At 33.5% G+C, this 24,912-nt stretch overlaps 1 protein-coding gene and 1 long non-coding RNA gene across 2 annotated transcripts in view; one reads left to right on the top strand and one right to left on the bottom strand.

Moving 5' to 3' along the window:
- GMDS (GDP-mannose 4,6-dehydratase) overlaps positions 1–24,912 on the bottom strand; it is a 751,186-nt gene that overhangs the window by 27,719 nt on the left and 698,555 nt on the right. The window lies entirely within an intron of this gene.
- On the top strand, positions 1,099–24,871 carry LOC141553118 (uncharacterized). Its single transcript, XR_012485287.1, has 3 exons — positions 1,099–1,197; positions 9,646–9,682; positions 24,827–24,871. It is a non-coding gene; the product is annotated as an uncharacterized LOC141553118 (long non-coding RNA).

Below are 24,912 nucleotides of genomic sequence, written 5' to 3'. Positions count from 1 at the left end.
GCTTTAATTTAAATAAGGCAGGAATTTATAAATCTGGCAAAGGTCATGAGTATTAATTTTTATTATAATTTTAACATTTAATTTGAAGTATTTCAGAAAAAACAGTAAAATAAAAACTAATAATTATTACTCAATTAATTTCTTTAACATCTACAAGAAGCTTCTTTTGATGTAGTGAGATCTTTTCAAAAATGTCCCAATAAGAGGGGCTTATTAGAACAGGATACACTTAAGATCCAAACATAAAAAACTCATAGCCCATGGGAACCTAATGGAACTAAAATTTCCAAACCAATAGTTTCCTATAAACTTTTAATTCCTTTAAAATCAATCAAACAAAAAGTATGTATTAAGTATCTACCTTCTGCCAGACAAGAGGTTGAACTTAACAATAGCTTACATTCACACAATATTTTACACTTTGTGAAGTGCTTTGCTTTTAACCAGAGAGATAGGCAGTAGAATGAGTATTATCCTCATTTTATGGCAGATAATAATTTAAGTGTCTTGTGCAAGGACATATAATGATGAAAGAGGACTCAAACACAATTTTCTGATTTGAAATATAGTCCTATGCCATGTTGCAAGCAACAAGAAAGGGGAAAGGGGGAACCTCTGAATTGTATTAAAATTAATTATAGTATTCAAATTAAATAAAAAAAAAATAATGTCCACCCGTTAAGATTGAAAAAACAGATAGATGAAGGAAAGAAAAAGACTCTGTCAGCACCACTGCTTCCATTATTAGTCTAACTCTGAAAGAACCTTCTGGAACCTGTATACAGAAGTATCATCCTGGGGACTAGAGACCTTATTCAGATCTCTAAGGAGAAGCTTAGCATTAAAATGGATTACTTATCTAAATAATTATAGGCATTATGTGTTTCACTAACACACACACACACACACACACACACACACACACACACACACATACACACACATAGAGTCACATGCCAGAAGCACAGAAATAATCAAGTACTGAACCACTTTTCAGTTCTGCAGCCCTTGTGCCTGCTCTAGTACAAAGGTAGGAATTGACACTGTGGACACTTCCGTGGTTCATTCTCACCACTCCTTTATCTGTCACATAGGTTACAAAAACATTTTTCAAGCAACAAAGCAGGATGGAGTCAAAGGGGATGATTTGGAGTTCCTCCCAAACTCACACGAGATTTCTGCTTCCCTTTTCTACAGGTAACTTTTCCTCTACATGTGTACTTGCAAGTTGTTTCAGGTTAAGAAGAGAGGAAAGAGGAGAAAAATAATTATATCTGAAATACTAAAGATAAAGGGGTAATTTCAATTTCTATGAGCCATTATTTTTGTTTCCTGAGTCATTGTGAAGCCTATTTCTCTGACTTGTTTAATAAAAAAAAAAATCATGAGGTCCCAAGAGAAAAAAAACAAACAAACAACATTTTGAAGGCTCTATGTTTGTGGTCAGAACTAGAAAAAAAGTAATTACTTTTGCTCAAGAGATCTGGAGGTATTCATCCAGTTCTCAGTAGAGTTTTTTAAGTATTCTGATTTTTTCCTGCTTCATATCAATATTTATCTCTTATTTCAACTCACAAGGACAGATTTAGACCTCCATCTATCCATCTGACCTACAAGAGCTGTTTTTTGTTCAACTTTCTTTCTACTTATACCGTTGTACTTGCAGTTAATATCAGAAGACTCTAGGGTTTGTTTGGTTTTTTTTGTTGTTGTTGTTTTTGTTTTGTTTTGTTTTGTTTTTTGTACTTCTAAGATAAGAAATAGATATGTCATTTAAAAGTACAATATAAACAATTGTCTTAAAATATATTAGGAAAACACATGAGATTTTTATCAATATAACATGTTTAAGTATAATATATATTACTCATTATTAAAATTGCCTGTTGTTCCATATTCTATTCTGTTCTATCTTGTAGATTCCTGTTCAAGTTACTACATTTATTGTTAGATATCAACTATTCCCTCCTTTAAACCTTTCATTATTTAGCTTCTTTTTATAAAATTTCTAAATCATTCCTTAAGTTTCTTACTTTTGTCCCTTTGCTAATTCCATTTCCCTCCTCTCTCTGCTTATTGAAATTCTATCCATCATTCAACGTTTCATATTCCAGCTGGATGTGATCTTGCCTTTTTCTGAATTCCTTCATTCTTACTGTTTGTATCACATATTGTTTTATATTGTAGTTATCTATGCAATGGATCAACTACTTGGTAGACTTTTTAAAGATAAATACCTTGCTTTATACTTCATACTTTTTTGCTATTCACTCAATATTCACCCATCATAGGTCTTTAGTTTTTTCTTCTTTGGCATAAGAGCTAAAGGACAAGGCATCTGTTGGATGAATGAATGAATGATGTTTTCCTTTCTTGAGTTCTTAGTGTGAGTAACCTTTTTTATAATTAAATAATTTATAATTAAATATACTCCATTCAGTACTTCACATAGAAATATATTATTTAAACCTATTGTTGTCTCTTTTATACAAGTTCTTTAGAGTTAGGAACCTCGTCTTTTATCCCATATATATATATCTTCATATTATATAACATCCAATAAACAACGAGTAACTTAAATTGAATCTCTTGAATCTCACTATTTAGATAGGTTAAATGAAACAAAAAGGGGGGGAAGAGAAAGAAAAATAAATGTTTTTAAGGTTTCATGGCTTTCTTTTCATTTGCCTATGGTCCTGAAAATATTAATATAAACTTCCACATATTTGGTTTTTCTTGTAGATCTGTGCCTTAACCAAAAACTGTGTTAGAGCCTATATAGCCAGAGTATAATGCATCAACATGTCTGTATAAACTCAGAAATAAGTAATTACTTCCAAAATGAATCCAGATTTACCTATTTTTAGATAGCCTATGAAGAATCTTCTCAGAATAGATTTTTCATGTTGTTTATTCCCCCTTGAGTCACTCTCACTGTTTCAGAAATTCTCTAACCATAACTTGTAAGTGATAAAACAATATACAGATGAAAGGTAAACTGGAATTCACAATAGTAGTAGAGAATATGAATTTAAGACAAATCTTTAAAAGGAAAAAATATGTAAATATTAAAGTTGACTGGAGATAATAAGGTTAATCATCACCCCATTATCATCTTCTTCATTACACAATATATCTGCAAAAGACTTGCAACCTTCCGAAGTAGTTCTTTCAAAGGAAACCATTGTTATATTTTCCCTAACTTACAAATGGTGAAACCAAAGTATTTCAAAGTCTCTTAAAATATAAGCAGAATTATAGAACAGATTTAACAAGACAATTTTCTTTGTCCATTGAAAAATGTTACTTTTTAGCCATTCATATTAACTGAAGGCAATTTTACAAGCCATATTTAAAATGTGAATCTGAGAGAAAAAAAATGTTATTTTTGTTGATTAAGAGACCCTGTAGTTTTACAACTTGGCCTAATTCCTATTGATATGAAGAACTTGATCCCAAAGGCTTCTGAATCATAATAGTTCTGGGTTGTGGCTCTGTGGTAATATGAACCAGTTCTTCAAATGCTGCTTTTTTGAAGGGAAAACATTCACCTGGAGATAGCTCATAAATGGAGATGTTAATCATAGATCCAGAGCAATGATCCTCCAGTGACATGGGGCACCTGAGAGTGTTTGCCATATAAGTGACATTAATATCTGGAAGCTTAATTTCAACAACTAATTCATGGATGGTCTGACAAGGGGCCACTTGAACCAATATTTTTGATGACAGCAAATGCCTGAGGAAAATGCATTCACCAAAGATATGCCTTCATGGGCTTGCTGGGGACTTCATTTCATGGATGATTTTCCACATATGAAACTACTCAAAAGATATGGAAGGGAGGATGTGAAGTGTATATAGGCAAATAAATTGGCAAGTCTGAATATCAGAATGGAAAGAGAAAAAGGTCTGCAGATAGTTTCTATTTGTTCGAGTACTGTAAAAAGTATTTATATATTTAGGCAGGTGCTGAAATGAGAGACTAATCTAGTCCTGATATGACAGCTACATTTCTCATTGTGGATCATAATAATCAGATGATTCACTAAAATAGCTATTATATGGCAACACATGTCACAATAAAAATGTCAGTTTTCTGTATTATTTTACAACATTGGCTAAGTTAGGAATGCTTTCAAGCATGATACCAATATTCTCTATTGCTAAAAAAAAAAAAATAATAATCCAAACCTAGGCATTTATTAACTGGGACTCACAGATATTTCTCTATCCAAGTTTGTGAGTCAACACCAGATTTTCTATTCTAAAGTATTCCTTTAGGAACAACAACTACTTTAATGCTATGAAACATTTCTATCACTGTTGACAGCAAAGATCAAGAACACTATAGAAAGTTCTTTATTTTTCCCGTTATTTATTTCTAACTCTTTTTCTTCTTTCCCTTCCCTTTCCCCCCAACTTTTCTCTCTTTCTTTCCCCTGATCTCTATGTTGAATTCAATTTACTAACATGATGCTTCAGTCATTAAAAATTCTCATAGTTTAAAATAGTGGAAGAATAATGAAGAGAATTTGGATGAATGTAAGAGGTGAAACAGAAATGGTACTATTATATGAATTTAATGAAGATTGCTCAATAAAATAGAAGTCATGGATTGTGTTTTCTTAACAAAAGTCACAGCACAGAATTGCTACAGAAATGGGGGAGGTAGAGTATTTAAACTATCTAAATATCTGGTAGAAGTCAGTCTTCTCAAAAAAACCAAAACAAAACAAAACAAAAACAACAAACCCAAACTTAACAATAACAGCCAAAAAACAGAAAACCATGGAATCAGATAAATTATTGATTTGTATTTCTGACAATACTATCTTGGTTGGGAGAGAAGGGAGAGAAGTAAATAGAACTTATATTTTGGATTTAATTCTAACATACAAAAACTGGTAGTTGAAGTGGACATTATGGAACTTTGGAAGGAACTGTCTATGTTAATCTGGAATTTGTAAAAGTCAATATGCTGGGCACAGATTCAGTTACTCTACACTTTAGAAAAATGTACACAAAAAAGTTCAAATGGAAAAGGGATTTTCTATTGATAAATTATGCAGAGTATACTGGATCCCAGAACATTATAAGACTTTCTCAATGAGATACAGGATCATTTAAGACATAATAATCTTGGGGCAGCTAGGTGCTGCAGTGGATAGAGCACCAGTTCTGAAGTCAGGAGGACCTGAGTTCAAATTTGGTTTCAGACACTTGATACTTCCCATTTGTGTGACCCTGGGCAAGTCACTTAGCCCCCATTACCTCAGAAATAAACAGAAAAAAAATGCATAATGATCTGGTCATCCAAGTGAGAAAAACAAACTGGATGATGAATATATATTGTTCAAATTAAGACATGCAATTGGATAGGCAACAGATTGAGTTAATTCATCAAAGTGTCTATTATGGAAAACAAACTGTGTGTAAAACTGAATAGGAGGAAGAGACAAAACTATGATATTTCTTAAACTGTGAAATATTTTCACTGATTCTAAACAGTGTACTTTCACAAAAGCCCACTAAACATCCATTCACTCTCTATGATGCCAAGTAGTTGTAAATTTCAGAAGTCACCACAATCTCAGAAAAGTAATAATTTCAAATAACCCAAAAGATAATGGAAAGATGAATGGAGGATGTAAATGGTTTCAGAGTATTCCTAACAATGATTGCCTTCAAGAAATGGTTATGTAACAAGAGTAAATCATAATAGGTAGATGGTCTGAGTATTTCATATACTGTTATTCATACATATTTTTTTTAAAATTCAGGAAGTTTTCTTGCACATTTGGTTGGATCCCCCCTCCCCTTTTTTTTAATACTTAAAAGACAAAGGCAAGAATAATATAGATTAAAGGATAAGATAGGTTGTGAGCTACATGGAAGTGATCTAGTGATGAACTCATAGATCTACCACACTTGTCTAGTAATTGAGAGATGGAAGATCTAGTTCCATTTCTTTATTTAAAGGCTGTATGTTTTAGAATCTATTCCACTGGGAATCATGTTCAATAATATATCAAGTCTTCTGAATATGAAGAAAAATTAATTATTTTTACTAATTTTCCTAAATAATATTAGAACCAGATTTTTAAAAATATATAGATCTTAAACACAGATCAAACAGGAGACATACCAATCTCCTCATTTTGTAGATAACTAATTGCTAAAGGTCATATAGTAAATTTGAGATAGAAAATATTACATTTCTTTCTTTTTTTTTTTTAAATTACATTTCAAAAGCAAACCCTGTCATATTAGAAATAATTGAAGGAATTGAGAATGTCTAAGTTAGAGAAGAGAAACTAAAGAAAATGGTTCACAACTACTGAATTGGAAATAAAGAAAATTATTACAACAAATTTGCTCAATTATATAACAAAACTGAAAACTTAAAGGAAATAGATTAAAAAAAAGAAAATTAATAAGCTATCAATAAACTCCAAAAGGGGGGAAAACTCTATGTCCTGATAGATTTGCAAGTGAAGTTTATCCAACATTCAATGAACATTTCCAATATTATTATGTAAATGCTTTGCAATAATAAGGAAGCATCCTTCCAGTCTCTTCCTATAATATAAATATAGTACCAATTATATACTTAGTACCTAATAGATTTCTAACATATACCCAGTACATAGTAGATACATAAACCAGAAAGAGACAAAGGAGAGAAATAAATAATAGATCAATATCTCTAAAGAATATGGACACAAACATTTTAAATAAAATGCTAATAAGTAGGCTACAACAACATTTCAGAAAGATTATGAGGGATATGGAAAAGCTGAGACACCAGTACACTGTTGGTGGAATTATGAACTGATCCAATCATTTTGGAAAGCAATCTGGAATGATGCTCAAAAAGTTATTAAATAATGTATAAATATCCTTTGACCCAGCAATAGCACTATTAGACCTGTTTTCCAAGGTGACCAAAGAAGAACTTATATGTTTCAAAGCTAAAATATTTGTAGCAGTTGTCTTTGTGATGGCAAAAAATTGGAAATTAAAGCAAAAGGTGAATGGTTGAATAAATGGTGGTATATGATTGTAATGGAATATTACTTGTGCTGTATGAAATGATGAGTAAGTTGATTTAGGAAAACATGGAAAAACTCCAATGAAATAATGAAGAATGAAATGAGCAGAATCAGGAGAGAACATTGTATAAATAGCAATATTGTTTAATGATTAAGCTCTTCTGAGACATATGAATAGTCACATCAACTATAAAAGACTTAAGAAGGAAAATGCTATTTACCTCCAGAAAAAGAACTGAGATATATATATATATATATATATATATATATATATATATATATATATATATATATATAATTATGTATTGCATGATTTTGCATATATATCTGTGTAAAATGTTGGCCTATTCTAGTGTGGGGTTAGGAAGGAGGGAAACAGTGTAGAATTCAAATGTAACCAAAAATAAAATATTAAAAAAAATAAAAGATTATGCACTATCAACTATGTAAAATTGGTTAAACCCAAGAAAAACCATCAATATAATAAATCATGTTAACAATAGTAATAATAGCATGATTATATCAATAGATTAGAAAAAGGGTTTTGGAAAAATTTGACACCTATTTCTATTAAAAATCTAGAAATCATATGAATAAATGAATCTTTCCTTATTGTAGTACATAATATCCATCTAAATCAAAGGGTAAACATTATATCCAATGGAGAAAAAGTAAAGGCCTTTCCAATAGGATCAAGGGTAAATAAAAGAAGATGAAATGCTAAGTGAGCATAATTAGGAGAACAATTTACAGAGTGACAACATTATCTAGAAAACAAATTTGACAGACTTTAAAACACTGATTAATGCAACCATAAACTATAAGTCCAGAAGACTGAAGATTAAATAGCCACTCACTGCCAGTCACAGAGGTGGTGAACTTAGTCTATTGCTACCACTAATATTTAACATAGTCCTAGAAATGCTAATTGTAACAAGACAAAAAAGAAACAAGAATAAGCATAGGCAAAAAGAAAACAAAATTATCACTTTCTGCAGATCATATGAAAATTTACTTAGAAAACTAAAAAGTAAGCTAAAATTAAGTGAAACAATACATTAAGCAAAATTGATAAATTAATTCATATACATCATCAGCACCCATGTGAATTCTTGTTAAGGGACCCAATCTACATTAAGAATATTCAATAGAATAAACTAGAACTATTTGCAGAAATAAAGACATAACTAAATAGTCAGAGAACCATTTATTTGGTCACAAGTAAGATCTAGTCAATAGAATGAAAATGCCCTTTGATTCAATTCTTACTGCTACAAGGCCTATGTAACATAGAGATCAAATAAAGAAGAAAATTATCTATCCATACAAAAATATTTATGGCAGCTCTTTTTGTAGTAACTAAAATAGGAAACTAAGGGACTTTGCTCCAATTAGGAAATGGCTAAATAAATTATGGTATATAAATGTAATAGGATATCATTTTGTTATATGAAATGGATAATTTCAAAGAAAAGACCTCCATATATAAATGAAATACCAAGTCAGCAGAATTAGGAGAACAATTTACAGAGTGACAACATTATCTAGAAAACAAATTTGACAGACTTTAAAACTCTGATTAATGCAACCATAAATTAAGTCCAGAAGATTAAAGATTAAACAGCCATTCACCGTCAGTCATAGAGGTGGTGAACTTAACAAGCAGAGAAAGAAATAAATTTTGGATGTGGCTAATATGGGTATTTGTTTTGTGGAAACAAGAATGTATGCTTATGATAAGAATTTTCTTTTGTTTTTTTTTTTTCCTTCATACTATTCAATGGGGAGAGAGGGAACATAGGAAAAGTGGATTTTAATTAAGATAAATAATGAGATTAAGATAAATAAATAACAATTGAAAATTATGAATACCAGAATAGGGTGGAGTTTGCTTGAGTAGTGAGAAGGGGACTGATGTCATAGATGTTATGGAGCTATGGTTGACAAGGATTGGCAATTGATAAAATAGAGAGGGGTATGAAAAACAATGACTCAAGGGTGTCTAGGCAATTCTTAATACCTTTTCTAGCTTTCTTCTTAACATTCTGTGGTTTTTTGATTCCATAAGTTCAAGAAATAGTCTGAAAACTCTCTGATCTGGAGATATGAGTCCCCAGTTGGTCTAGGCTCTGGGGACTGCACTAAGAAGGGAGAGACCAATGTGAAAATCTAATCTTCCCTGATAGCAAATTAAAATTTATTCATCTTCATGCAGTCATAGAGTCAGAGATTTTCCCTTTAAAATTTAATAGAGCACAGAGGTTGGTAAAGAATCCAATCCAATTCAGTACAATGAAATAAGCACTTATTATACATCCATCCTGACTTCTCCTTTCAATCGAGCCAAAAGAAATGAAAAGATTTTGACTTTATCTTCAAGGACCTCAAGGTGGAGAGACAGAGAGTGTACTCTAAGGTCTCTTCCAGCTCTAAATCCATGATCTTACAATCCTGTGAATATGAATGAGCTGGAGAACTATTTATTTTGTTGTTGAGTCGTTTTAGTCATGTCTGACTTTTTGTGACTCCATTTGGGATTTTCTTAGTGGAGATACTGAAATAGTTTTTCATTTCCTTCTCATTTTTACAGATGAGAAAACTGAGGCAAGTTCGGTTAAGTACCCAGGGTAAGTATCTGATTTGAATAAAGTCTTCCTCACTCCAGGCCCAGCACTCTATAAACTTTCCACCTAGTAAAATTAATTATGGTATAGTGCAAAGAGTCAGATCAGAAAACCTCAACTATGTCACATAAAATGTTTGTTCTTCATTTAACTTCTGAGGATCTCAAATTCTTCTACAAATCAAATAAAGGAATTCAACTAGAGTATTTTTGAGTCTATTCCAAGGTGATAGATATAGCCTTGTATAGCAGAAATATAAGTGTGGAGGAATTCAGTCTAGACAATCTGGGCAAAGGTACAGATTTTGGAGATGACTCAAAATGTACAGGTACAATCTGGTAAGTCAGACAGTGCTTAAACAAGGTAGCAAACCCACCAGCCTCTATACAACCACTCTTGTGTTAGAGCCTGGGAGAAGCAAAGAGATAGAGGGTAAAGGAGGAGTAGAGTCTATGCTCTTGAAAAATCTTGTTTTAGACACATGACTTAAGATATCTGACATAATCAGAGAATAATGAAAGAGACTATGTGCGATCTGATGGAGTCTACGTGTAGCATATGGTAGAGTTAGTAGCTAGGTAGTATTTATTGTATTAGCATATTCTCCAGAGTATATTCTATGTGTAATACTCTATTTAACAATATGTATACATATATAAACATGTATATGTGTATACACATATGCCACAAGTATATGTATAATATTCATGGGTATCAAAATTACTATGTATTATTTTTGATAGCTGTAGTATGTAAGATATATATTTTATTTTAAAGACTACTTAAAATCTTCTTTTGAAAACTTTGAATATATAAGATAGAGGTAAATTGTTACAAGGTATTTTAATATTTTAAATGTATATTGTAGTATTCTTCTTGGTTCGGTTTTCTTGGGGTCTCTGGAAGCAGCCTTCATTTCAGCTCAGTAATCACCACAAGTGTAGCCAGGTGTTAAAGTCCAAATCCTTTATTATCTCCTTGCCTGGGGCCTGAGCCAGCTTTCTTGAGGTCCTCCTGAATGTGTCTTGGTTTCAGTGGGGGAGGCAGGAGGACCACACTTCTCTGTCTTCCCTAGTTCTGTCTCTCCCTGAGTTTGTCCCAGCTTATATGCTCTCTTATCATAGGTGTGAATCTTGTAGAACTATATTAAGTACTAAGTACATGTACTGAACTACCATTGTCTTTATCAATTCCACTGACTTAACACCTTGTAAGAATCCTTTGTTTCAAGTTCAGAGTTCATAACAGTATATATACTATGTGTAGAATTTATATAGCACATATATAGCATACATTATGTGTTGCACTTGAATAGCCTATATACTATGAATGTATGGAGTGAACACAATATATTCTTTTTTTTTTTTTTTTTTTTTTTTTGGCTGAAGCAGTTGGGGTTACGTGACTTGCCCAGGGTCACACAGCTGGGAGGTATTAAGTGTCTGAGACCAAATTTGAACTCGGATCCTCCTGATTTTAGGGCTGGTGAAGCCACCTAACTGCCCCCAAACACAGTATATTTTTACAAGTAACATGTTTGTAGTATGTTCATATGTACATTGTATAAATATCCAATGTATATACACTATTATACTTAGTATTTATGTAATAGTTGCTGTATTAATACATATGCACATATTAAATGAATAGTACTACCTCATTATACTAGTAGTATATACTAAACTCATATATTACCTTTACATAACATATAGATATATATGTATATAATGTGCATACATATGTGGAGAATACTTAGAAATCACTTAAATATAATTTCTTTTTAGAAATCATGTTACAGATTGAAACAAATTTCATTCAAAAAAGCATTAATAGTTATAAGAACTCAACATTTTTTAAATTACTGTGACTAAATCAAAAGTTACTATTAAATAATAGCATTACTTTTGAGAGTAGAATAGATGATCTATCTGGTCATAATTTGTGCACAGATAAGAAGTTTTTGTAAAAAAAAAAGTTTCTTTTGCAAACAATTTTTAAAAATATGTAGAAGTCAGAAAAGGGCAAAATTTGGTTCAATAGAAGAAATAACTTTCCAATAATTAAAGCTATATAAAAAAAAAAAGTTGTAATTTTCCATTCTATATGGCATGAAAGAAATCTGTACTGCTTTTAAATTTCTGGAGCCTGAGCACAATTCTTCACTAAATAGTTGGTTTGAGAGCTTGCGAGTTTCATAGTTCACAAATGTTTGATTTCTAACTTCCCCTTCAATGGTAAGGATATCAAATTGAAGACAAATAAGTATGATCCTTTATATTCTACCCATCCATCCACCCAGATCACATTATGGTCTACTCAGCTCCTTCTACTGCCTTACTTCTTCCCCATCTGAATTATTTACACTGGATATCTAATATTCATATGCTGGGAAAAGTAATTATTCACCTTTGGAAGTCTAGCCTTGTGTGGCAGAGACATTCTTGATTGGTAACTGGGTGCAAACTTCTCTAGCTGGTCCCAGACCAGATGAGACCACACTTCACAATTCACCTAGACTTCCACCTGTCCCTCTAGCCATCTGCCTAGTAAGCTATAAGTTCTGTCCCTCCCTCTCCTCCTCCTTCTACTTCTTGTTCTTGGCATAGAAATTAGAACTCAAATTCCATGAGGAAGGGACTGTGTCACCACTTATATCCTCAGCATTTATCACAATACTTCTTACAAAGTAAAGTTTTAATAAGTGCTTCATTCATTCATTTATTCTTTAGAGATTTCACAGAAACAGTTTTAAAACTGAGTGAAAATTGGACCACATAGTCTCTTAAGATCTTTTCCAATAACCAGATTTATAATTCTGTAAACATATCTTTTGTGTTAGTGTGGACAATCTGGAAATCATATTCTGGGAGCATCTTTTGACTGGCCTTTGCCCAAAGGTACAGGCACTATAGCTACACTATGCCCTTGGAGCTCATGGGTATTTATTTTGGAATTTCCATGCTGAGATCATGAGTCAGTCAACAGTTATAGTAACTACAGACACTTAATCATTGACTTATATACTTAGATATTCAGAGATAGAATGATGTGGATAGATACAGCAACTTATCAATCCCAAACATTTATAATGTACCTAATTAAATTTATTTGGCAATGGGTACTATTTTAAAGAAGAAGAAAAAGAAGTGTTTATATAACTAGTTCTCATTTTCTTTTCTTTTCTTTTTTTCCCTGAAGCAATTGGGGTTGTCACGTGACTCGCCCAGCCTCACACATCTAGGAAATATTATGTGTCTCAGACCAAATTTGAACTCAGGTCCCCCTGACTTCAGAACTGGTGCTCTATTCACTGTACCACCTAGCTGCCCCTTAGTTCTCATTTTCTAAGAGCAAACATACTTGAATGGATGACTACAGATGGGGAGTTGAGAGGGAGAGAGTGGGTTAGTAGTTCATTGGTAGGAAAAATATATATAAATAAGAAGGCAGTGACTGAAATGCTATAGCTGGAATCAGAAAGATTTGGGTTCAGATTCTGCTTCTGAAGAGCAAGCTCTATCATCTTTCTGAGCCTAAGTTTTCTCATCAATAAAATGAGGGAGTTGGACTAGTTAGCCTGTAAGTGTATCTTCCAGTTTTTAATCTATGATCCTGTTCTCTAATCTCCATGAGTGATACTAGTTACTAAAGATCTATTACTTGTGTAATACTTAGCTGTGAGTCTGTATTCTCTAGCCTACAGGATTTTACAACAATGGTCAGTGATTTGAAAAATTTCATGTTTGGAAAATGAAGTTAGTAAAAATAAAATTTTTACCAAGTTATTTAAAATGTTAAAATCAGCACCTCAGTTCTCCTGAGTTAGCACATGCTAACTTGGAAGGAGAGATTTAATTTAAATTATAGCCTTGATGTATCACTGCTAAAACACTGGACAGTATGAATAAAACTCACAACTGAGTAGGGTTCATTACATACCAGAGACATATCTCACATTCAACCTTCCTTGCCCAAAGTGCTTGCCTATGTAATCTTGTGGAAGCAGGTATTTAAATAACACACTTATACAAATTACTTGTTTGCTGTTTTATGTGTACAGTTCAAACTTCCTGGCTCAGGCTTGCCTGGGGAGCTACTACTAATCATTTCTGGTGAAATCACGAGCCTTGTGAAAGGTTGAGATGATGCCAGAGTTCCAAATCTAAGTTGCAAGGAAACATGAAATAGGCATTCTAAATATAGTTACTGGGCACCAAATCCCAAACAACTGCATAGGTTCTTTTAAAACATTTTCTTTTGTTTTGATAGCACCTTTACTTTCAAGTAGACTTCTCTTTTGCCTCCTCAGAGAATTATATTCTTTCAAAGAGGGTGGCAGTGCGGAAGAGACAGATAGAGACAGACACAGAAACAGAGAGTAGAGAGGGAAGAGAGGAAGAGGAAGAAAAGCAGAGAGTAATTCAGAAATAAATAAACACACATCAACTAGATCTGAAAAAATACACAATATTAATTGCTCAAGATGTTAAAGGATAATCCAGTATTTAGGCAGCAGGATTACTTACAGTGATCTCACCTAATGTTATGGTGAAGATTCCAAAGCATTTGCTAAAACTTGTACTTCTGGTTTCTCACTTGCAATATATTAAAATAAAATCAGAGCAAACAACAAAAAAAGACAAATAAGATGAGAAGGGCACTTGAGTTTTCTGAATGTCTCTCTTTGAATGAATTGGGTGTATTAATATTTAATTAATTAATATTAAATAAATTAAATAAAATCAATATTTAATAATTAATTTAAAATGGGGTTTATTCATTTTTTTTGGTACCATGAACAATCCAGGTGGTTTGATTAAAGCCATGGACTCCTCAAAATAACGTTTTTTAATGCATAAAATATTTAGGATTATTGAAATAGTTATTATTATATTTAAAATAATTTCATGGAACCTAGGTTAAGAACTCTGAGTCTAGAGGCCTGGCTTAAGGAAGCTTATAAATCATATTTCTATTCTATTGAAAGAAAGGAATATATGAAAGAAATGACAGAATACTTAGGGCATGTAAATTGGTAGGAACTAGTAGTGGAAATCACACCCAAAGTTGCAGTTGTATATAAGTAGAAGTAGGTACATATTGTTATATAAGAAGTTAAATATTATGATATAATTTATTTGTTTCATTTTCCAAGTCAATGGAACAAGCAGGAAATGTAAAATCAGGCTTGTGAAAGTCGTTTTTTTCTCTAATGCTAGTGAAAAATGGTGTGCTGGTTTTAAGGGCTAGGTACAACCTATTATTTGGTTTGTAAGCTGCAAAGAAGTAATTTGTGAATATTACAAAGATAGTAAGAGACAGCATTGTGCAGTAGGCAAAGTGTAGGACTCTAAAGGCAGTAGACTTGGGTATGAATCCTAATGTGATCATGCTAACCTCTCAGGGCCTTAGTTTCCTCATCTGTTAAAGGGAGATAATTCTTATATTAACTGTTTCCCCTAGTTACTATGAGCAAAGTGATTTGTAAATATTAAGTACTATAGAAATATGAATTATTCTTATGGATGTCACAAGAAAACAGCAAGTCTCAATGAAGCTCATTAATGACAAACTTAAATGTCCTCAGTCTAAACTCATGTTTGGCTAAAAATCATAGTTTATAATCATTTCTTTTGTTTAACAGTGAGGAGAAGTGAAATATTCTCTAGACTGTTAAATATTATTGGACTACTTATGGAGGTTCTACATTTTTCCTTGTATAATAAAATATTTTTGTATAATCCTTTACAGTAGTCTGTTTATTAATACAGAGAAAGTCATAAATTCAGTGGGATCTAATATATGTTCATCGGTGTTGCAAAAATAAAAATATTAATCCTTCTTCAATGGACTACTAGATAATAATGCCAGATTAGAGTAAGTAATATTTCTATCTGATTCCTATTTCATGATTTAAAAATATTTTCATGGAAATAAACAGAATTATGAATGTAGTACTCAAGTATTTGCAAATGAAGATATTATATATAAGTATATGAGTTACAAAACAAAGGAAGGCATTAGCCATAATAGTATGGGTAATTTTTGCTGGCATAACTTTTGACTTACAAGTAATTATTCGAAAAGAGCAGTAGCTTTGAAGTTAGAAAACCCCAGAGTCCAAATTGCAGTACTTGGTAGAATTTGGATTAAGTCACTTTCTTATATTGTTCCTTCATCTGTTTAAAAAAAAAAAAAAAAAAAAAGGAATTTGCTGGGGAGCAGATGAAATAGGCATTCTCTAAGGTCCCTTCCACTTCCAAGTCTTATGATCCTATTCCATTTTCCCAAGTATAATCATATTATTTTGCTACAACAGGTAACAATTTCATTTTTATGTCAGATTCAACCAGGAAGCCATGGCAATGCTGTGGCAATCTGTGTGCCTCTTTGATTTCTGATTAGGGTAGTAACGACTTAAAAGCCTTTTAAGAAGTTACCACTGAGAAGGTAGGGTGAAGCTGAAAGAATCCAGATGCTGCACTGGGATAGTCTGAGAAACGGCTGAAAGATAGGGATTTAGGGAACAATTGATTCTTTTCTGCACAGCAAATTGAATATGCATGTAAATCAGAAGTGGTTATAACATATGGCCCCCATTTTCTCCCATCTTGACCCTGTGATCAGGTCCGAGGAGACCAGAATTCTCTCAAAGCAGTATGCCACTTCTATCTGAGCTGACCTATGTTGAAAAGAAAAGCAGTTATATCATAACCTTTTTGAGGAAAAATATAGGCCCATTCCTTAGAGTTCCTGACAAGTAGTCACAATGTCTCTAGTGTTGCTCAAAAGCAGGGGTTGTTAACTCCCTTTCTTGGCAGACACCCGTTGGCCTGTCCAATGAAGTCTGTGCATCCCTTCTCAGGGTCATATTTTTAAATGCATAAGATAAATAAGATTAAATGTTTAAATAAAGCCTTCTAAATACATTTATAAAGAATAGAAGTGTTCCCAGAACCTAGGTTAAGAAGCCCTGAAATTTGGACACAGGACACTCTGACTTTTTGGGGTTTTTTTTCCTTTTTCTTCTAAACATGTTAGTTGAGGCCAAAGTCTGAGAGGTAGCCATGCCATATGCAATTGAACCAGTGAAGCAGATGCAATCAAGGAAGCTTGGGGGAGCCTCAAGTCTGATTCACAGCTCCCCAACACTTGGGCACCTAGAGATTTTCAAATCAATTTGCAAACTTAAATTAATTAAGTACACTACACCCTTGTAATCTCCTTAAATGTTATTATCTTTGTTTTACATATAAGGAAGTAGGCAAGTTAAGTGGTTTGATGAAGGCCATTCAAGAAGTCAGAAGTGGGGTTGGGAAACTAGAAGCACCTGGTCAGGCAGACATTTGTGCCCAGTGGGCTAAAGGATATGTACAATTGGCTCAGCAGTCTAGGAGAGAGGAGGGGACTTAGACAACTGGCACTCTTTGCTACCCCGAAGGAGAGAAGCTACTGAGTCAGAGGCATCTCATTTGCCAGGGACTTGCTGACAAGGAAGCCAGAGGGGCTTTCGCTGTAGCTATCAGACACATTCCACAGAGATGATGATGCTTCCTCTTCTGTGGCAATGGGTGATGACTCTGTGATCTCTTTTGATGGGCTATTTAGTCTTAGTAAAATGGCATCATTTCTGCTATTTGCAAGCCTAATATTACTCAGGGAAAGATCCAAAGGTATCTTCTTTCTTAAAATTCCAAGTTTAATGTTCTCTCCTGATATCTAAAGTTAAGGCTGTGAGGAGGAAGGCACTGGTCTCTGAATTTGTGGCCAGTCAGCATCCTGCCTTAAATGGTCAGTTGCTTTGATCCCAATCCAATTGGTAAAAATGAGAAATGTGGAAAACCCAAATAAGAAAATAATAAATGGAGGGGAAGAGAGAGAAGTTTCTGATAAGGAAGATGCCATCTTAGGGCCTCTTGGTAAAAAGCCCAAAGTTATTAACATATTTAACATGTATGGGTCTGCCTGCTATCTAAGGGATGGGGTGGGGGGAAGAAGGGGAAAAGTTGAAAAAGAGCGTTTTGCAAGGGTCGATGCTGAAAAATTACCCATGCATATATCTTGTAAATAAAAATATATATAAAAGCCCAAAGTTAGGAGAAGGAAGAACTCATTTAGAAGTAGAAGTCTGGGGCATATGAAGACATGAGGGAATGGCTAAAAAAGAGGTGAATGCCATAGGAAGATAAAGGGAATGAAGGAAATTAAAGAGTGCAGGAATTCATCATCCCAAGATGGGTATCCAATAAAATTTTCTGCTTCTTTTTACACGTTATCTTGCCTATCAGTAAGTTGCTTGAAGGCAAGGCCTGCTTTTTGGTTTCTTATCTTCAGCACTTAGCACAGTGCCTGGCTTATTAGGTGTTATATAAATGTTTATTTAAGTAGTGTTGGTCTAACAAACAATTAGAAGAAAAATATTAATGTTTAATGCTTTTACATAATGATTAATTAGAATATCCCATCTAATATCCTGCATTTAAGAATACAGATTTCTTTATCTCATGGCCTCCAAATTACTAAATAGTAAAATGTCTCAAGAATGAGATTAAAACAGTTCTAATTATAGTAGTGATAAACTTCAATTTACTGGAAAATTATAAAATAATCCAGTAAGTACAGATGTTTAATTATGATGGTTATAATAAATTGAATTGTTTTAATAGGTCCAGGCATAATTTTTATTTGTGTATTATACATGTATGCTTTGATTCCCATATTTCTATATCTCAAAATATCACTCTTATAAAGAGTATGATTCATTGAATTGGCAATTGGTAGTTTGCTTTATCTTTGATAACATATTCAAAGGTAGTTTATGTTTTTAAAGGCATGATATAGATTAGTGGTATGGCCAAATACTGATTTAGAAAACCACACATTGGGGCAGCTAGGTGGCGCAGTGGATAGAGCACCAGCCTTGAGTTCAGGAGGACCCGAATTCAAATTTGGTCTCAGACACTTAACACTTCCTAGCTGTGTGACCCTGGGCAAGTCACTTAAGCCCAGCCTCAGGGTAATATTGCTTGAATCTGTCCCCTACGTTCCACTCACATAACTACCGTCTTAGTTTAGGTTCCCATCATCTCTCTTATGGAATGTTGCAATAGTCTCCTTGTCTCCATTCTCTCCAATCCAATCTGTGCTTCACTTAGTTACTAAAGAGATTTTCGCAAAGTGCAGGTCAGGTCATAGCATTCCCCTACTCAATAAATCCCAGTAGCTCCATATCCTTTAGGATCAAATATAAGCTCTTCCTGCTTTTCAGAACTATTCAGATCTTGGCCTACAGGTGCCTTTTCAGCTTTACCCTCAGGCACTATTGGGTCCGGCTAAATTGGCAGTATTTATTCTTCTTCATACCCAGTATCCTACCTCTCATCTCTGTTTGTCCTCCATGTTTAAATGCACTCCATGACTCTGGAATCTCTAAGTTTCTTCAGAGTCAAGCTCAGTTTCTATCTTTCTCATGAAACCATTCCTAATTTTTCTGGCTTCTAGTATTCCCTTCCCCAATCCCACTAGTCAAATTGTCTTGTATTTATTTCGTATACTATTGTCTCTCCTGAGAGACTGTAAGCTCCTTTGGGACAGGAACCATTTCATTTTTGTCTTGGTATTCCTGGGACCTGGCACTGTCCTAGAATATAGTAGGTACTTCATAAATGCTTACTGATCAACTGATCTCACCTAAAATTCAACTTATATATTTTTCTAGCCTATTGTTATGTTGAGGAAAAAGTCTCATGGTGAGAATATTTGTCTTGGAGTGTGAAACCCTGGATTTATTTATTTGATTTGAAATAATTGTGAGCTGCTGGTGACCATGGACAAGTTACAACAAGTTCTTTGGGTCTAAGTATCCTTATCCATAAAATTTGAAGAGCATCAAAAAAGAAAACTTGGTTAGGATTTATAATAATAATAGTGATGATGGCTACCATTTGTAAAATGGTTTAAGGTTTTTATTTGAATTTTATAACAATCTTTGAAGTAAATATTATTATTACCCCCACTTTACAGAGGAGGAAAATTAAAAGGTTCTATGGTCATCAAGAGTGAGTGGAGGAGGAGAGAGATCTGACCCCAGTTCAGGTTCTCTATTAACTCCCATTCTAGTGCTCATCTCAGTGCATCATGCTGTCTTCTACAAGCCTAAGAGGGATTTTCTTTTTGTTTTCTCTCTCTCTCTCTCTCTCTCTCTCTCTCTCTCTCTCTCTCTCTCTCTCTCTCTGGAGGTAAGAACAGATGACCTTTTTTCTTTTACCTTTTATTCTACGGGTTTCTTGAAAGCAGATATTATGCTTCCCTCCCCTATTATTATATCCCTAGCATTGAATGTGGCAAATATTTAATATGTGTCTGATGAGTTTAATTTCTTCATGACATTTTAGCCTTGCTTAGCTCTAGGTATTACATGAAAACTGGTCCTTCAATGGTTAGGGGGATATAGACATAAATATAGATATATAATATAGATATAGATAGCAAAACTTTTGGGGCATCAGAAAAAGAAAGGCAATGGTGCAATGAAAGATCATGAGCTTTTTAATTTTCAGAAAAATACTAGTATACTATATGTGTGGGACAGCTAGGTGATATGGTAGAGAAAGTACCCAAACCTAGAGTCAGGAAGTCTTATCTTTCTGAGTTCAAATCTGGCCTCAGTCACTTACTAGTTGTGTGACCTCGGACAAGCCATTTATTTCTATTTGCCTCAGTTTCCTCATCTGTAAAATGAGCTGGAGAAGGAAATGGCAAATCACTCTATTACCTTTCCAAGAAAAACCAAATGGCATCATAAAAAAATCAGACATGCCTGAAAAATGACTGAATAGCATGATATATGTACTCTTGGATAAACAGAATGTTCATAAACACAATCATACCCTAAAACATTGGGGCAATTTGGTTTTTTTTGTTGGTGGTGGTAATTCTGCATTTTTGTATATTAAGACAAAAGTAAGATACTCCTATATTCATTAACAAATAGGTAATCAATAACTGCTGGCAGAACTTAATTTTATTTCATTTCATGTTCTAAAACCTTTGGGATAGACTTCTTAAAATAATCTACTTCATTTTTACCACAATCATTAAATATCTTTATTTGATGAGCTAGGTTACACACCGCTTTCCAGAACATAAATGGTGCTGCCTCTATTATACTAGTACTTCAGGTCTAAAATATAGTTTGATATAAAAGGAAGAAAAATACCTGTCATTGTCTGCCTATATGACTAATTACTTTCCACTATTTTCAAAATCATATGGATATAGTAAATCATAATTATTACTGATAGGTCTTCAAATCCTAATATGATGACATATTTAAATATATAACTATATAGCATTATATCACTATCATTAGCCCAAATTTATTGAGGTTCCACAGTGGACAGGGCATTATGGGATTGCAAAATATTTTTTAGATTGGTTCCCTGCCCTTAAGAAATTGTGTACCATTCATTTCCAACAATATTTGTTGTAATTTATAACATTTTTTACATTTTTTGATCCTCAAAGTTCCCAGCGTCCTTGTATCCCCAGGATTAAGTAAACCAAATGGAATGATGCTGCAGATCAGGATCTCACTTTTCAATTACTTTTCTTTGACAACAGTGAACTCAGCTTGAGCTCTGTGCCATTTATTCTCTTCATGCATTTCTTCTGCATTCCGCTTAGACGTCTGTTGTTCTTCACGTCACCCGACAGACTAGTTGGCAAGCACTTATGGAGCAGCCAGTGGATGAAGGGCACTGCTGTGGGAGACCACTGACTCTGCCTTCAGAGGGCCTTACTTGAACAAGAGATTCAGCTAGACAAGCGACACCAGAGACAATCCTTGAGTGAGGAAAACCTTGGCCTAAACTTGGCTTTGCCTACACTGTGCCCTTGCCACTGAACTGCCTTCTCCAACTCAACAAGGCCATCTGTTGAAGGGTTTATGGGAGCAAGGCTCTTCAACAAACAGCTTGATAACAGACTAAGATTGATCAAAGTCCAACCAATCTGCCTTATCTATCTGGAATCATAATTCAGGAATGAAGTCGCCCTAGGTTGGCTCCTCCCCACCATTAAATTCCATTCAATCACAGCACACAAAATGCAGTCCATGCTTAGGCAGCCAGATGTTATCATTACAGGCCTTTCCTTATAAACTGATGCTGAAACCTGAGTGGTTGATGAGACTAGCTAAGCAGTTGTACCTTTGACCTGATTGCATTAAACTTGCCCTATCAATTTAAGCTTAGTATAAACACCATTTCCCAGAGTCCCTCATGGCTTCAGTGGTGAGAAGAAGCTGACTAAGCCTAAACATTTTTTAACAGCAATCTTGTCTTACAACACCAAGGGGATTTGCTATGTATCTGGGGCTTTATAAAACCATATGAACATGTTGAAAGAATTAAAGTCCTTTAAAAACGAAAAATTGATGGTGACAGTCCTTTCTGAAAACCAGTTTGTGTAATGACAGCACAAGATGAGTTGGAAAGTAATCTCAAGCAGCTTCTTATATATATATTTTTAAAATGACAAATTTTCATTAGATTCAATAGTTTTTCTCTTCCCAAAGATTGTCATCTCAATAAAAAATGGAAAATATGTTCTATATTTCAATAATTTGAACTTTTTAGAAGAACTTCAATATCTTCACCTTTCCAGCTAAGTTTTTTTTCAAATGAAAATTTGGATCTTCTCTGCTTCTCTTTTTCTTGGGCAGTACCATTGTAATTCTTTGCATATTAGCGACTAGGTGACATCTTAACAAAGAAATCCCAACAGCATGCTACATGAAATTACATCAGCATGTTGTTTGTTTACTCATTGTATTTCAAGGGAAAAGCTCAGAGAGATCATAAAGCACAGAAATACTACTCTGGAATTTGTCTGGAAATACTGAAACAAGTATATTTCAGAAGATGACACATGGAGAGAATACTCAGTTTAGAGATGTGAGGTGGTGTTTTTGTTTTTTCTCCTAATGGCAAGATCTGCTTTCTGGCAATTGATTATTTCAAAAAAAGTGGATAGGGAGGGGTTAAATGGTCCTTTTCTAGAAAGAAAAAAAAAAAAATTAGCTGCCCAAACTATTACTTGCACTATGGAGAATAAATGATTTCTGTCATCTTCCCAAACCGAAGTTATCATTCAGTGGCTAGGTGATTCTTTGAATAAATGTGCGAAAAAAGATGAAGGTTTAAAGTATTTTTTTTTTAATCCTAAAATATCAGGCTAAAGCACTCACTGTTAAGGAAAAACAAAGTGAAAAAGATATAGTTTTGAAATTAGGTTTCTGGGTGCATTCCCTCAGTTATTCCTAGTAGTTCTGCCATCTAATTTTGTTAAATCCATACTTGACGGCCTATGAAAGAAAATGATGCCATTTGGAAATCAACAGATTAATTTAGTACAACAGATTAAACTGGAATCCAAAATTCAAAACTGAAAATGAATATACTAAATCAAATGAACATCTGGTACTTTATGTTAGTGAATGAAGGAAGACTGCTTTGTAACTTTGAAAACTAAAATTGAAGTCTATAGTAATACTATCTTTTTCTTTTCTAAAGATATTGGGTAATGAAGGCAGAACAGATTTTTTTTTTAATTTTATGGGATGGCAGAAAGAGTTCCCAAAGAGGAGTCAAGAAGCATAGTCCACAATCCTTGATTTGCTACTAACTGTGTGAATGTCATTATCATCTGAACAACTACAAAATAAGGGGGCTGGATAGATCTTCCAGTTCTATCAATCTTTGAATATCTATTAAAGGAAAAATGAGAGAGTTAAGAAAGATTCTGAAAGCCAGATCAACTTTGTACTTCATAGGAACTTTATTACACAAGATAAGAATCTTGACTATTGCTATTTAATTTATAAGAATCAGGTAAAGATCCCATAGGAAACTCATTTGTATTATATAGCTTTACCTTCTCTTTCACTCTGCCAAATGTTCTTAACCTGGGGTCCATGGATTTGTTTAGAAAACATTATGTTAAATATATTCTAATAGAATTGGTTTCCTTGGTAATACTTTGTGCTTAATCTTATAAATTTAAGAACATATCCTACAGGCTTCACTAGACTGTAAAAAGGATCAAGGATACTTAAAAAAAAAAAAAGTTAAAGATCTCTGTTCTAAACCACGTACTCAAGGAAAAAAGGGATAAAGCTGAGACTGATAAAATGTTGTTACATGGAATTTGAACTTTGACCCTGATGCTTCAGCCCTCTGATATTATAGGAAGGCAGATCATGAGGTCAGAAATATAAAAATTATTTAATGCCTGACAGGAAGAGTAGGAATCAAGAAAAGTAGTTATCATTCAGTGCCCCTTTTAATCTGAGTTTGCTGTTTTCAGAAATATTAAATGGGCAAACATATAACCTGGCTTGGGAAGAGCAAATCAAATATGAATCATGATTACACCAAAGTGGAAAGAGAATTTCTATCCTTGACCCCATTGTTCTTTAAATTAGCCCCATATCTTCAATCTATAGTGTTTATTTTTTTCTCTTTCTTTCTTATCTATTGTTTCTTTTTATTTGCCTAAGTACTGAAGTTGTAAGGAAAACAGCAATTTTCCAATATTTAATTATGGTTAATAATAAGAGCATCATGATTTGTTTAATTAGAAGAGAATACTTTGGGAGAAATTGAAACTAATTAACCAAGCTTAATTTAAAATAAATAGTGTTAGAACTTTGGCCATTAGTTTTTATGGGAAGTCATCCATCCTAACACAGAGCAAGTCTGGCAGCTCGTCCTGGTGCTGATACGGAAAGAATTCTGGATTTGAAGTCAGAAGCCTTGGGTTCAAACCTTACTTTGTGTAAGATCTTGGTGAAGCCATTTTTTTTCTTCTGTGACCCAGTTTCCTCATTTATAAAATAAGGAGATGGGACTAGAGGACCTTTAAATCCCTTTTAGCTCTAAATCCACAATCCTATTGCTTCCTGGACTTTTTTTTTCTCCCTTATCTTTGAACTATGTTTAAGTCATTTAATTAGAAACAACAGTCAGCATTTATATAAGTATTTTAAAGTTTGCAAAGTACTTTACATATACTATCACGTTTAAACCTCAAAACAGTTCCCTGAAGGAAGTGCTAATATTTATTCTTTTTTTTTTTTTTAAACAGAGAAGAGAACTGAGGCAGACAGAGATGAGGTTGACTTACCTAAAGGACATACAGCTAAGAAGTGTCTAAGGTAGGATTTGAACTCC

The sequence above is a fragment of the Sminthopsis crassicaudata genome, chromosome 1 (assembly GCF_048593235.1).
Source record: "Sminthopsis crassicaudata isolate SCR6 chromosome 1, ASM4859323v1, whole genome shotgun sequence".
Lineage (NCBI taxonomy): Eukaryota > Metazoa > Chordata > Mammalia > Dasyuromorphia > Dasyuridae > Sminthopsis > Sminthopsis crassicaudata.
Note: the sequence above shows the minus strand (reverse complement) of the source record. Positions and strands in the feature narration are given on the sequence as shown.